Raw genomic sequence first — 13,952 nt, 5'->3', positions numbered from 1 at the left:
TTGGTGCTGCCCAGTGGATTGGTCACTTCACAGGACACCGGCTCCGTGAAGAAAGAGTGGTCCACTATCGCTTCGTACGTGTCCCCGGAAATCTCCTTGATCACCTGGCCACCTTTCGCCCACCTGGAGAGAATGAGGGTTGATGGAAATCAACAGTATTTAGATTTGAAACAAAACAAGGCTGAATAAATAACCCTTTCATCCCTCGTAAAGAATATAGCAAAGTGACGTAATGCACGGTAAAAGGATATTGGGAATGGTAAAGCATGGTGAGGTACAGCTAGACATGGCAAACCACGGAAAAGCACAGTCAACATGTAGCACAAACTTAGGAAAAGCAACTGCAGTACTACTGTGCAAACATGTGACCTAGGCACAGCAACCTGTACTTGGAATCTGCACATCTCAAATAAAAATGTAGGCGATGTATCAGTTATCAATTAGACCCTAATCAACTGTCCTTTACTCTTCTTGCCTGTGCTTTATCAACTCTCCCTATGCTTTTGCAAGGCTTCACTTACTTTGCTGTTTATGTGGTTCACGGCAGTGAATGAAGCTTTAAAGACACTCAGGCATCAGCTGGAGAGTGAATTGGACAGCAAGTTCTGTAGTAAAGCAGGGTTCTCTCTCTAAAGCTTCACAGCACATCATGTTTCAAGAAAAGTGCCGGTGTGGAGAGGAGTGTGGAGAGCTTGGGGTCTGATTAGTGTAAAACGTCAAGACATTGAATCCAACTGAACATCTGAATGCTCACCTTGAACAGAAAGAGCTCCCAGGGACGATTGCAGATTCCAGATTTAACTGTGGTATTTGTTTACTGATGCAAACACACTGACTCTATATACAATGACATTCCCTTAAACGGTACAGATAGCATATTTAATCTGTGCCCTTACACATGCAAGTAAACATGAAAGTTGCCAGTGGCTGGCTTCATAAAATGTAAATGTGTTTGTCAATTCTATCTTTCAGAGCCTGCAGAAGTATACTATTCCAATGTGCGATGCGCATGAATTGTGCCTTGTGGTTCCCAATACGTTTCTTTTAATCTATTTTTAATGCTTTTTTTCTGCTCTTCTGTGTGAAGCCGAAATTCATATTTAGATGGAACTGCTGGGAATGTAGCTCGCCTTGGGCTTGCTGGCAATAAATTATGAAAAAAAAAAAAAACAATCACACAAATAAACAAAACTACATTTTAAAACAAAAGATTGCAGCTCTGCATCTTTATTAAATGGAAATAAAAAGAGAATGACAGTTTAATATGTGTTTTGCAAATGGGTGCAATCAGATTCAATGAAGAATATTACAGCCATGCAGTGAACCCTAATCTTCGCAATGTAACACACACAATTAAATATAATGTTCTGTATTTCTCAAAGCAACCGATATATTATCCTAATAGGATCAACATACAATCATAACATAAAGTACTTACAACAGTTCCCCACATATATTTTATCAACGACTTAAAGCTGTCATCTTGAAACCTTAAAGCAGATGATCCCAGCTCCAGTTTGCCTTTTTAAAATGCTGATCTTCTACAATAGGGACAGACTGCATGAACTTATTGCCTCTAATGTGAACTTTAAGGATCTTTTCACTACATCCCTGATAATTGTGGAGAGTTCTAGTGTTTTTTAGAAAAAAACATTTATCAGAAAAATGGATGGCAAGCTCCTATATTCACTGTGAGGATCCAGAACCAGAGACTCGCTCAAGTGAGACTGACCCAAACCAAAGACTGATCAAGTGAGACTGACCCAAACCAAAGACAAATCAAGTGAGACTGACCCAAACCAAAGACTGATCAAGTGAGACTGACCCAAACCAAAGACTGATCAAGTGAGACTGACCCAAACCAAAGACTGATCAGTGCATGGGGAAACCAAAGCTAAAAGGCGTGTTCTAAATAGGGTTGTGTTTAGATAACGTAAAATGTATGAGGTGTTAAATAAAGCTACACATTCAAATGAGGTGGATTTTCTTGTGCAAAAAGTGCCTGAAGTTCACAGGAGTTTTCGATGACGTGCTGTTAACATCTTCTACTAGTCAATTGTCGCCAGTAACGCCTCAAAAGGTAGGACAGTATTGTAGTTGCTGGGTGATCTGGGTGGAATTTTTGTTAAAGTTTTTGGGAAAATAAACTGGGAAATAGGTTACAAAAGTAAAAAAAAAAAAAAAAAAAAAAGAAAAACCAACAACACCATACGTACACACAGTGTGAATTGTATTTATTGTAGCAGTACTGGACAAGCTTAGTCAAGCCCACCTGGAGTTCACAATCAGACCCATAGCCAAGCAATAAGATACAAACACCCGCTAATAGATTTCCCCACTGCAAGCCTCCCTGACACATCATCCCATATCTTTATTCTTCATCGTTGGTACGTTTGCATAATTGTGATGCATCATGGTGCACCGCCCCTACTGCTGCTGATGAAGATCTGCTTTCTGAAAGCTTCCTTGTCTCCTCTCCTCCGGCACCTCTCCATGGCGCCCCATAATCGCTGCCTCATTCATCCATCAAACTCTCTCCCGTCGCTACTTTCTCCGAGCCATCTCTCAGGCACTGCAATTAGAGACGGCCAGCCTCCTGAATCAGATCACACATTCCACATGGCTGCAGCCCATCCCCTCACTGCAGGAAAATAAACTTCCCTCCCTTGGCAGTGGAGTTGCCACCTGCTCCGGGTTTTTTAAACCATTCGCTCTGCTTCAGGCGAGAGAAACATAAGGTGAAAACAAATCTCATTATGTAATATGCATATGATCTATTACATGTCTTCCAAGCATTAAAAAACACAATGAAAACAACATGAGAATAAAAGATTAAATAATAATAATAATAATAATAATAATAATAATAATAATATATAATAATAATAATAATAATAATTGCATCACATCATATACAGAAGTTTCAATAGGGTCATTTTATGAGTGGGCATTCGTGTTACCCTGATCAATAAATATTACCTTTTTGCAATAATATATACAATTTAAAAAAAAAAAGATAATTGCAGTTATCCCAACTATTTTTTACAGCTCTCTTTTATACATTATGTTGGTTATCAAGTAGATTAATCAGTGGAAATTTCAAAACTTGCCTAGGGCAGCTTATTCAGTGCCAGAGTGCAGATGGACTAACAAGTTTTCCCAGTACTAAATTACAAAACCGGTATGAAACAGTTGGTGCATATTAGAGCCTTTGAATCAATGTTGTGAAGCTTAGCAGAGCTGCTCCTTTTGGCCAGCTGTCCCCGCTGTTCTCACCACAGAATGTCTCTACCTGACCTGCGGTGACACCCTTATTTTATATACCTTTAATTTCAATTGGATTTCATCTTTGCTGAGAGTTTTAATGTCTTCCTTTTGCAGCCATCTGCTTGACACAGTGACCCTTCCTGTCTGCTGCAAACTCACCTGAATTAGAGGAATTGGACTCCAGGGACAGGCTACCCATTGTTGCCTAACGATAGACAGTCTTACCTTATATGTAGAATCTAATTGGTCTAATTCAATAAATGGGGTGTTAAGAGATCACTAGTCTTTCAAGCTGCACTGAACCTTTTTATTTTAACTCTTGCAAGGTCTTGCACGACGTACACAAGGGAACACTTTTTTCCCAGGCACCCCCTTTGTATTACTGGTGTCAGGAGCCAAAGGCAAATGACTGTGCAATGGTAGTTATCAGGCGAAAGGGAGCCATGGCCAGACTGCCTTAAAACTTTATATATAACAAGATGTCTTATTCCTGAGGCCGATAATGACGCATATTGGAATTGGGGTTACTCTGTCATAGTTTTGTTTTTACTGCCATTTATCTTTGCAGATTATTTTCTGTGTCTCTAATATTTACAAGTGCAGGACCCTGCCACAATCCCCTACTGCATACAGATAGCGTACAGCAATCGCTGGGCCATGCGGCTGAACTCACAGATTGAATCTTCCACTACGTTAAAGCTTTGAATCTTTTAGAAAACTATTTGTGCAGAATGATCCCCTGCTACAACCAGACCAAAAAAAAAAAAAAAAAAAAAAAAAACAACACTTCGCTTGGAATGGCAACCATTTTCCAGTCCTTATTATTCATTTATTTAGAAATATGTAGAGCGTTCTAGAAGAGCGCTGTTTCCAAATCCAGCCTGCTGTGCCCTGCACCTGCTCCTCCACTGAAGCCCCTGCGCTGCCTTGTGCCTTGAAAATCTCAGAGACACTGCCTTTCCAAGAATAAGCACTCAATCTAACTGTTGTTGAAAAGCTCTTTGTGCTTCTGCTGTCAATACAGGAATTACAATAAAAGCCTTTGCTTTCCATAAAGAACATAAAAAAAAAACTGTACAGAAATCCATTTACACTTTCATGTATTTCTCACACATTAAGTACCAAATTCATTTTCCTTTGGAAAAAAAAAATCAGAACACAAGGTGAATTTATGTAATGTGCTACATTCTAAATCGATATTTCTTCACCGAAAAAAATGCAATCCTTCGTTCTGGCCGCCAACTGCTGTGTCCTGTTTTGAGGACAGTCAAGTTACACGTGCCTGTAATCAGAGCAATGAAATGTCATGCTGGCTATGAAGCTTCAGCACACAGAAAATGGAGGAAAACATCAAGACATTTATAATTTTTAGGTTTGATTTTCTTATTTTCTACTTTTCGGTGTCATAAAAGCATCTCAAGTATTTGCAGAATTAAAAGTTACATTTAGACTTAACTTAATCGATTAACAACATTAGAGTAAGTTATCAGAACAATACATTAAAATAACAGGTAGATGCCAGTTAAAAGATGCTCCAAAAAATGACAAACTAGTCTGTCCTCAAATGAGGATAATGGCACTTAATGGGTTAACTACGCTAACGTCTTGCTCTGAACTGATCGCGTGCCAACAGTGTGCGTATTTCTGGTTAGATCTGAAAATGGTTTGGCGATTGGGTAGAGTGCAGTAAGTACTAGACTAAAGAGATTTTTATTAGAGCATTATAGGGTTGCGGGGAACCTCCCTGGAATTCATCTACCACTTGTGGTTATACCATGGTTACCACGGTTACCATGTGGTTGATGCAATTCAAGAAGTCCTTAATCATATCAAGATGTGATTTGTCCCAGTTGGGTATCAGTTGATTAAATAGACCCCTGTGTGAAGATTAATACAGCTGAACTTTTATATATATATATATACACACAGCAATGTTTAACACGTTTAGCATCTATTAAGTGAATCAAATCAAAACGGAGAAGACAAACCACCAGGACCTGTTGGTTTCTGTAGATCTGCACACTGGAATTGACAAGTTTGAATCAGCAGTACAATACTGGTTTTCCAGGCCAAGCTATATGAACCTTACAGTCTCTTGTTTGGAATCAGCAATGAATGAGTAAATCCGTGCAAAACCTTATTTTTCATTTTTTTTTTTTTAATATACACATTAGTAGATTCATTTTAAATGTAAAATTGCATAAACAGGTGGTTTGGAAGTATGTCTGATAAATAAATTATTCAGCGGCTCGCAGCTGCCATGCAGCGATGGAAGAGGGGTTTGATTTGAGGAAGCTACAGGGGAGATTGTGCATCGAGGGCAGGTAGCCAGGCCTCTAATGCCACACACAATACACTTACACTGCAGCAGGACTGCAGAATGTGATTCATCTATGGCTAGTGTCTCTTGGGTACAGAATAAATGAGTCTGTTGAACTGCTTACCTCTAGAAAACAAAAAAGAGGTCACTGAACACCAGTATCCATGACCCAAAGTCTCGGGACACACCCCAGCACTCCAGGACCTTGGAATCCTTAATCATGTTTGGACTATCCATAAAGTATCCCTGTATCATTATTGTTTGCTTTGATTTTCTCATTGTCTGTATCCAAATGGTTCTCTTCTAATTAATGTCAGGCTTATGAATGTAAAATAAATCCACACAGCAAACCACTACAATTATATGTGCCATTGGTAAAAAGCTACCACATACAGGTAGGTAATATGTTGACATTTTAATGTAACGGAATAACAAAGGTAGGGACCAATGCACACTGGCAATCTGCCCAGTACCATGGTGCCATATCATTACCAGCTAGCTACTGCATCAGGACCACTGTGTAATATTGGTGTCTATTGGGATGCCATTGCTGTCAATGCTGCAGTCTGCTGGAGACGAAGATTTTTTGATATTATACTTTCATTCTGATGGTAGTTTTCAAGCTATCAGGGTAGTACGTGGACACATGCAGCCTCTTACCTGAACTGTGTGACGGCTGGGTTGGCTTTAGCCGAGCAGTGAAACTTCACCAGGTTGCCCTCCAGAATGGGCTGAGGCTCTACAGACAGGTTCACAAGTGGAGGGTCTGTGGAGCACAAATACAAACGTATCAGTTCATCTCTTCACAGTAATGTTAGTTTGCAGTGGTGTATTCGGGAGCATAACTGTGCTTAAAGTTTGAAGCGTATCCTTGATTTCGAACTCTCAATGACATTTCCCAATATTAATACATTTATCATTTTGACAGAGGCTTTATAAGCAGTATAAAATACTTAAACAAACAAACATGCATAGAGTATGTTATGAAAATTAGAGACAGCAGTAAATGCTTTATAAATACTTACAAAGCTGAAATAAAATGTGACTGCATTTACAACAGGGTTTTCATTTTTTTTGTTGTGCATTCCCATATTAAAATACGCAGTCTCTTAAGCCAGCATGTCCCGGTGAAAAAAACAGAAAAACGACAAGCAGCTTAGAACCACCATGTTTGAATCACATGCATCTCCTTTCTAGTTGCAGTAAAAGAGGTCATTTGCTCCAAACCACTACTATAATTAAACTCCTGACACAATATCTAGCAGGGAGAACGAGGCGTTCTTTTTAAGAGCACGTCATTTATCAATGCCCCCTGCACTGGATTTAGCAAGATAATTGATGTTTCTTTTAATTCTCTTCAGTTCAGGGCGCACTTCATTAAAATGAAGCGAGTCATCTTTCAATTAGCAAAGCAGACACGTCTCAGAGTGAGGGACAGTGAGTCCAGGCTAACAGACGTTTGAAGTACAAATCTCATTTAAAGGACTGCTGTTGGGTCCCCTACGTCATAACAGCTTGTACAATTTGCACATCTGTGATTAGGGTCACATCCTCGTCATTGTTTCTGCCACTCAGAACAGCAATCTTGCTTTGTGAACTTTGCTATTTGCTTTTGAGGTGTATTTTTGGGTTTGGGTGTATCAGTTTCTGTAGCTGGGGCATGCATAAGGTTATTCTATCTGAAATAATAACATATGTTTCAAACAAGTATAACAAAACATTGCATGCCTTCTATGTCTAATTAAAAGATCCAAAGAGATTCCTGCAGCAATCATTCAAAACAATACACTGCTGGTACAATGTTGTCGTGAGTACTGAGTGGCAAATAGCTGTATTATTCAGTCACTTCTGAGTCATGGAACTACAAAGCCATGACTGCAGTCTTTGAAGAGCACTGTAGCTCCGCTTAAGATCAGGTCCACTGAGCGCTGGAGCAAGCGCGGTATAATGCAGATTTAATGAGAGAGATGAGAATTGCCCATGAAATATATTTCTAGAAACGTTGAGGTTTCCCCACAATTGAAATACTTAAGATAAATACAGTTGTGCTATTAAAATTATGCTAGTACTGTATTGGTATAAGAAAAGGGTGTATTTAAAAAGTCTTTTCAGCTTCCATCCACTTAAAATTTGCAGATGTAGCTTGAACCACAAACTGCAGTGTGTCGACGATAATGTAAATAACACCAAGCTCCAGACAATGAGTTTCAAACTTTAAACGTGTTCCTGTTTACAGGTAAGATCTCAACTTTACTATGATGAGTGCGACAATTTATCTAGGAGGTGGTACACAAATCTACTCAAATGCAGTTTTGACGATATAACTTCAGATGCTATTAAAATGTCAATTGATGACATCATTAAGGAGTTACAGGCACCCCCCCACCCCTCACCCAGCTTGCAAGTTTGGAGTCTCTTCAGCATGAGATATCTCAAGATCACAAAGCCGAATCCTCTGAGATTGTAAGAGGAAGGTAAAATATTAAAACGGTACAAAGGAAACATGAATTGGAATTAAGTTTGTTCACCAAATCTCCCCAGAGTAGTGTGGAATGGAAGGAGCTCTGCCGAGCATCAAATGCAAATAACAGCACTGAAACATCTTGCGAGGCGTCGAGACTCGGACAGCGATGCATTGCAGGGTATTATTTTGGCATTATGCAAATGCCTGCAGCTGAAGGTGAGCTCACTGGAAAGTGGGGCATTAATAACCTCCATTAACAGGGGGATTAAGACAGAGGTTAATGGCTGTGCTGCTCGGATGGGATTAGTAACACTTCTCAATTAGTGAGACTGGGGGGGGCCCGGAGAGTGCCGGCACAGCCCCCATTCCTCATGTTCACACTCAGCAAGGATGAGAGAGAACCTCCTTGAAGACTTGCGCAAGCGCCTCACTCTGCTGCAAACTCATCTCAGGGTTAAATGGAAAGTACAGACATTTGACACTCTATTCATCAGGCTGGCTGTTAGAGGTGAAACTGTGCGTGCGTGATACCAATACGAGATGAGTCGTGATAAACAAGGTTTAGTGCCTTTAGAAACACCGCAAACACGAAACTGCATAATGATAAAGACTTGCAGTGGAAGGGTCTGTCATTGAAATCATTACGTTTCATTTTGTATTTCTAAATTCCGCACCAGTGAGTGTATATAACATTGCATATATGTACAAGTGCACATGTATTTACTTAGCAACCACTATGTAAATGCACAGTAATTAGAGACACTCCATGTAAAATGTTACCGGCAGATTATATATATATATATATATATATCTAAGGTTCGTAGATCATAGTTATCAATAAGTGAGGGACACACAGATTGGACATGTCAGTGAGTGATTGAAGGACACAGACTGGACCTCTCAGTGTTTCCTTCCAGATTAAATAATGGTTAGAACAAAGAACTAGAGGCGACAGAATTACGTCTTCCAACCCACACTCAGCCCTGATGATGGGCAAGTTAGAGAACTCTGTTGTGCCAGATGTAAACTGGGCAGCAGCAGCAGCGCTAGCTCTAAACTGGAAACAAGATGTTGTGTCTCATTTGGGTTATCCTGGGGCGATGGTTTCTCAGTAAATAAAGGACACAGCAGCTTGGCGCACAAACAGGCCACAGTACCCCTCCAGACACGCAGCTGGACAGCCCCTCTCAGCTATGAGAGTCTTCAGAGACCCAGGTGCCATCCTCTTGCTCATCAGCATCTGATCAGCCGGCAGCATCTCTATCTGAAAACATTTTACCAGGGGCTGTCTTAAAAAAAAAAAAAAAAAAAAAAAAAAAAAACAACATATTGCCAGGCTTCAGTCCTTCTGAAGTCCTTCTGATGCAGAGAAACATAGGCCCACGTTTGTCACTTGACAGATTGACTGCTGCTCCAAGACTGATGGCTTTCCTTCACCTTCAGTTTCAAAAGTATGTCCTCAACCCGTGTTCTGACCTATGACAAATCACAGAACAGCTTCTGATTGAATTTTGAAAGGCTGAGGATCTCAGGAGCATAGGGGACAATTTGATCAACCTGTACCCTACCGCCATAAACATCCTCCTGGTCTGAGTCAACCAAATTCCTGGCATTGGTTTCCTACATAACATCTAATTAAAAGACATTAGGACATTTACTAGACCTCTGTGTTTCCACTTACTAGGAGGTCCGACCTGTGTGTCCCTCACTCACTCACTGATAGTCGCCATGGCTTGCCTGTACTAAATAAGCTTCAATAACAAGATCCTTCCTTTGACCTGAAAGGTAGTGGGCGTCATGCTTTTAATAAAGGAGTCAGTGTTGGGCCTTTCGAGTGGCTGTCCCTTCGATGTACACATGCATGATATCACTGCCTGATTGAGGCCGCCTGTGAACAAGGCAACAATATGCAGTTCTGTTAATTCTTCCTGTTTCTTTTTATTTATTTTTAGAGGGAGAGGGAAAAAACTGAAAGAAAGAAAGAAAAGAAACACCGGTAATCGGAGCTGAACGTTTGATCGGAGGTTCAAAGAAAGAAAACCAGATGGCTTTTGAAACAATCGTCCGACATCTGCCAGAGTTGCCAACTTTATTACATTTTTCTTTCCTTAAAGCTGCATTTGCTCTCTTTGACAATGATGACAAGATATAAGGGGAGTACAATGTAACTGCATTGTAGTAACACAGTCATTACACAGTCATGTACAGTTACAATGCAAAAGCAGATTATACTACACATTTAAAGAGGCTTTCAGTTACCAATCTCTTTTACAATTGCACTATATTTAAAGTGAATTAGCAAAGTAATTACTCTATAACCACACATGTCAAGACAGTTTTAACCAAATGCAAAGCGCTACCGGGTTGAGAAACTAAATATCATTAATTAAAACAGGACGAGCTGTGTGTCGAGGCTGTGACATTCAGACATCTAATCGTACTTATGAATCTGTTTAGTGGGTTTCCTCTGTAAAAAATGGAAAATAGCTGGGATGATTTTCAGTGATTGAATGTATTAAGATCTGACACCAATCAGTTGAATGGGTCCCAGCGTATGCTTTAAAAAAAATAGTTATTTTAATGTGCTGCTTGTGTACATAGTGGTCGTGAAGGTGAGAGACAATGACACTGGAACAAATTCTCTCGGATCCTGCAATGTATTCAGTCTTCTCTCAGGCAACTGTGGCAGCTTCTCAGAATGGGGTGGTGATTTTGTAACGTGCACTAATGTCGAGCGGAGACCATCGAAACATAGTGATTCCACCACTATGCCTAAATGCATGCATACAAGACACTGACATATCATGCAAGCTCATTGTTAATCTAATGCTTCAAGTGCTATACTTTCTGTGCACACTCACTTAATCTAAAGGAAGCAGTGAATAGGGACTCCATTGATTAGGAGAGGAATGAAAATGTGTTTATGTTTAGAATGAGGAATTGGATTTGATATCCTGCTGTGTCTGAAGCATTATTTTAGGACAAGATGATAATACCCTGTTTGACCTCACACCTCTAAACCCTCGATATTTAGGAACCCCTCATCAACACCTCTTCAGCTGAATCGATCTGAGACCCATAAACAATGCTCTGATCACCTAACACTTCAGAGAGTCAGAAGAAGCGTGTCAGTGTAGCTCACAAAAGAAGACCTACATGGTCAGAGCACAAGCAGAGCTGGCCCGAAAGCAGTGTCCATCTCTTCAGATTGACTGTCTCAGCTGTGCGCCTCTGTGATTGAGCATGGGGAGGGAAAGGAGGTGGGAGTAACAGAGGTACAAAAACTCAATCAGTCACAACAGCAGTCGGCCTGGACGGAAACTATCAAATGGACTGAGTCAAACGCCCCTTAAATCACAGCTAGTGTGAAGCATGAAGTCAAGTTTGCTCTAATCATGTTCCTGCAGAGACACAAGGAGATATATTGTACAATAGAGATTGTATTTGGGTGTTTACTTAGGGCTACCTGGTGACTATTGTTCAAATTGTAGTATCATTTTAGTAAGCAACATAGGGTCAAAGGATCATTAAAATGATATCACCAAGAACCTCGAACCACAACCATACCAAACGCTGGGAGCATTTGGTAGAAAGTGGCTTGATTTTGAAATGATTGCATTGATTGCCCCCCTCTGTGAACATATTTTCAGAAGCCCCTTCTCTCTTTTAACAGTGTGCACACTCGGCATTGACGTCGAGAGGGGGGTCAATGATTTTACCTGATGAAGAGCCAGAAAAAATACTTACACTAACGCATTAAGAGTCAAACGAGCATAAGTGCATTTTCAGTGAAGGGAACTTGAGGCTCACTGACACAAGACAAGCAGCCCCTTCTCCCAGCACATTCGCATTTCCTGATTAATTATTCTCAGCAAATGTTACTATTTCTGTTCAATTATTTGCAATGCATTTATTCAGAGATTTGTTCCCTCTCTCGCTCTCCTGGATGCCTCTTGTGACTTGGGCCTAGAAACTCATTTACTGCACAGCTCGGCAACTGCAGGACAGTGAGAGCTTGAGACTTCAGATTGGGGGCCTGCTAGGAGGGTGAGAATTAACAGCCGGTACAGATACAGAAGTGCCAGGGTGTACCCAGAGACAGAGAAAGTGCCCTGGAAAGTAACGAGCAGTGGAAGACTGGTGAGGTGGCGGATGAAAGTTCAAAGTGTTCAGTGCCGGTGGAACAGCTAGCTGAAGGTTGTCATGCTGATTTAGTCTTCTGTCTCAATTCCTTCTCTTGAATCAGTGACTTTGACAGGTCCCTGGAATCTATTCCACTACTCTTCACAGCTTCAGTGCCATTTCTACCACCCCCCTTCTACTTACGCAGCTGGACCTGAAGAATAACTTCATCTATGATCAGAAGACGAGGGGTATTAGAAGTAAGGAAAGGCTAGCACAAGGCTCAGAGCTTATATCTATAATTGCTTTTTTTTGTAACCACTGACGTTATCGCTTCCAGCAGCAGAACAAATGTGTCGATTAGTAAGCTTCAAATGGGTAGACAGGGCTATCGTTATTATTCCTGCCCTACGTCGGGGGATAAGCAGCAGTCCACACCACCGCACGCTGTCAATCAGAGTCCCCGCGGTATCAGATACCAGCCCGAAGCGTCTTGAATAGCAGATCGCTATCCGCCACAAATTCAGAAGAGCGCTCGTTGTTTTCTCTGAGCTAAAGTGCTTTCTGTTCAGCTGAATAAATAAGCCAAAGAGACGCCTAATATTGAGTCCCTGGGGAGAGCTCAGTGGAGGGCAGCTCTCAAGATGAAGAAAGTAGGACAGGGCCGGAGAAAGCACTCCAGCACTGAAACTGAACTGAACCGGAGGGATTGTGGAGGCAAGCAGATCACAGGCATTAACCCTCCAGCTGGCGAAAGGCCGTCGGCTAGCGCAGCACTAAACTGGCGGAGTGTAAATTAGGGTGCTGCCAAAACCAAATTTGACCCCATCACAAATGTATTAACCTGCCCAAAATTAATGAGGTACAGCATAGGATGGCACATTGAAATGCTTAAATGCGATGTGCTGGTGCTCAAACTTGGCTGCCAGTACCGGCAACAGACTAATATGAAAAATAGTGCCTCCCCTCTAAATGGGCTACCTCAATTGAACAATGGGTAGGCCATTTGGAGAGGCAGGAATGACAGCTCAAAATGGGCTACCCTGTGTTTTAAATTAAAGGTATAGGTTTTAACCAACTAAAGCCCGTGTCGCTCATCTGGAGAGGCTATAACTCGTGCTGACCAAGTGTCTTGACTTTATATTATATTATTATACTACGGATAACACCAAATATACATAATTAAAAGGATAACTTAATGAATCAAGAAGTTTATCATACAATGAATACAGGTTAGCCTGCACTCTCCGTTGTAAGAAGTAGGTTATGACTGCTGCCATAATGCTCTTTCCAATCAGCTGCTTTTTCATTCCGCCCAAACAAGACCAATTTGAAATCTGACTTATTTGTGAACCCTTTTAGAGCCAGCGCAGCTGCTCAGTCGTTTCATAAATCTAATTTTAATCTCAGAGACTTCATTTACAAAAGAGCCCCACCTACAATTTCCCCATGCATATAATTAACGCTTGACATGCCTTAAAATGCATGGCTAATGAGCGCAGGAGCGCATTGCATGGCGGAGCGCATTTCGGTGCTTTCTAACACGGCCTTAACATGCCAAAAGTGTCATGATACATACAGGGCAATTTTAAGGCTGGCGTAAACTCTGCGCTGTGTTCTTAATGCCATCAATGCTGCATCAACTGCATCCTTATATATTTGTGTCAGTTCGGCCCCCAGTTCAATTGCTCTTATCTTCCAGGTAGTCAATATACATTCTGTTCTACCCTGTCTATTCCTCCCCCCTGCCCTCCTTTTTCTCTCGTTTCTCAACTCTTT

The 13,952-nt window shown here is 41.0% G+C and overlaps 1 long non-coding RNA gene across 1 annotated transcript; it reads right to left on the bottom strand.

Moving 5' to 3' along the window:
- Positions 1-6: 6 nt before the first annotated feature.
- LOC121309531 lies at positions 7-6,779 on the bottom strand. Its single transcript, XR_005948647.1, has 3 exons — positions 6,613-6,779; positions 6,248-6,353; positions 7-123 (listed from the first exon to the last, which is right to left on the bottom strand). It is a non-coding gene; the product is annotated as an uncharacterized LOC121309531 (long non-coding RNA).
- Between the last annotated feature and the right edge of the window lie 7,173 nt (positions 6,780-13,952).

The sequence above is a fragment of the Polyodon spathula genome, unplaced genomic scaffold, assembly GCF_017654505.1.
Source record: "Polyodon spathula isolate WHYD16114869_AA unplaced genomic scaffold, ASM1765450v1 scaffolds_1304, whole genome shotgun sequence".
In the NCBI taxonomy this organism is placed as follows: domain Eukaryota; kingdom Metazoa; phylum Chordata; class Actinopteri; order Acipenseriformes; family Polyodontidae; genus Polyodon; species Polyodon spathula.
The sequence above is the reverse complement of the archived record's forward strand: the minus strand, read 5'-3'. Positions and strand labels throughout refer to the sequence as shown.